The sequence below is a fragment of the Penaeus vannamei genome, chromosome 13 (genome assembly GCF_042767895.1).
Source record: "Penaeus vannamei isolate JL-2024 chromosome 13, ASM4276789v1, whole genome shotgun sequence".
Taxonomy (NCBI): Eukaryota; Metazoa; Arthropoda; class Malacostraca; order Decapoda; family Penaeidae; genus Penaeus; species Penaeus vannamei.
In genome coordinates, this window is record NC_091561.1 from 40,325,236 (window position 1) to 40,327,324 (window position 2,089).

Here is a 2,089-nt window from a genome sequence, read left to right on the forward strand (position 1 = left end):
ATCCCCTAACTTCTTTATATGCGCTCTTCCGTTCCTCATGTTCTCTATCCTCTATCTCCTCTCTCCATCGCTCTCTTCTTTATCTACCGCTTCCGCCTTTCCTATTTTCCCCTTAACCCTCTCTTTCTCTCCCCTCATCTTCCCTCCATCTCCTCCTTCCCCTCGCCCTCTTCATTCTGTCCACTTCCCCTTTCTTTCCTATCTCTCTCTTTCCCTTCTCCCTATCCCCTTTTCCCTTCTCCTACCCTTCCTTCTACTTCACCTTTAAAATGTCTCCTCCTCTTTTTCCTCCCCCACCTCCGAATTTCTCCTTTTCTCCCTCTCCCTACCTCTAGATCTCTCCTCTTCTCCAGCCTATCACTAACTCTCCCCTCTTCTCCTCCCCCACATCACCAAATCTCCCCTTCTCACCCCCCCACATCCCCAAATCTCCCCCACGCTCCCCTCCCCCACACATCACCAAATCCCTCTCCCCCTCCCTTCTCCCCCTCCCCCATCAACTAACTCCCCTCTCCTCCCCCCCATTATCACCAAATCTCCACTCTCCCCTCCCCCCCCCACCACCACTAACTCCCCCCTCTTCTCCTCCCACCCTCCCCTCATCACCAAATCTCCCCTCTCACCCCCTCCTCCCCCCCCCCCCTTGCAACAACCCCCTCATAATGACCAGGTCACGTCCGTCCTCTTCAAGTGGGAGACACTTACTCCCTTTCAACCTCGTCTCTGGAACTTCCCATACAGAGGAGAGAGTGGAGGGAGGGTAAGGGAGAGGAGGGAGGAAGGAGGGACGGGGGATGGAGTGGGAGGGAAGAGAGGGGAGTGAGGAATGGTGGAGGGAAGGAGGGAGAGTGGGGGATGGGTGGGGTGGAAGGAGAGTGGAGGAGAGGAGGGATGGTGGAAGGAATGAGGGAGAGTGTGGGGGAAGGGAGAGAGAGAGTGTGGGGGATAGGAGGGAAGGAGGGGAAGGGAGGGAGGAGAGTGGGGGGTGGTGGGTGAGGGGGAAGGAAGAGAGAGGGGGGAAAGGGAGGAGGAAGGAGGGGGAAAAGAGAAAAGGGTAGGGAGAGGAGGGAGGGAACGGGAGGAAGGGAGGAGGAGGGAGGGGGAGAGAGCGGCGGAGGGAGGATGGAAAGAGGGAGGAGGGCGGTGATGGGAAGGAGAGTGAGATTCCTTGCCGTTTCGCCATGATCGATACTTCCTTCCTCTAGAAACTCTATTGACTCTCTCTCTCTCTCGCTCTTTCTCCATCATCCCCTCTTCAGTTCTCTCTCTCTCTCTCTCTCTACCACCTCCCTGCTCTCTCTACTCCCTTTTCTGTTCTTCTCTCTTCTCTCTATCCCCCCACTCTTCAGCTCTCTCTCTCTCTCTCTCTCTCTCTTTCTCTTTCTCTCTCTCTTCTCTCTCTCTCTCTCTGTCTCTCTCTCCTCCCTCTCTCTCTCTCTCTCTCTCTCTCTCTCTCTCTCTCTCTCCCCCTCTCTCTCTCTCTCCCTCTTCCCTCCCTCTCTCTCCCCCTCCCCCCCTCCCTCCCTCCCTCCCTCCCTCCCTCCCTCCTTCTCTCTCTCTCTCTCAGACGGCGAGAAATATCCACCCTTTTGAGGCGTAACTACTTCCTTCTTCAAACTTTTCATACTAACTACTTTTCTCTTCCTTTTCTATCTCTCTGTGTCTCTTCTTTTTCTCTTATCTTTTCCCTCTCTGTATTTCTTTCAATTTTTATTCTCCTCTCCCTTTCTCCTTCTTCTCTCTCTCTCTCTCTCCCTCTTTCTCCTCCTCTCTCTCCCCCTTTCTCCTCCTCCCTCTCCTCTCTCTCTCCCTTTCTCCTTCTCCTACACCCTCTCTCTCTCTCCCTTTCTCCTTCTCCTCCTCCCTTTCTCCTTCTCCTCCTCCCTTTCTCCTTCTCCCTCCCCTCTTTCTCCTTCTCCTCCTCCTCCTCCCTTCTCCTTTCTCTCCCTTTCCCTTTCTCCTCCATCCCCATTTCTCCTTCTCTCCTCTCCTCCCTCTTTCTCCTTCTCCTTCTCTCCCCCTTCTCCTTTCCTCCCCTCTTTTCTCTTCTCCCCCTCTCTCTCTCTCCCTTTCTCCTCCTCCTCCCTTT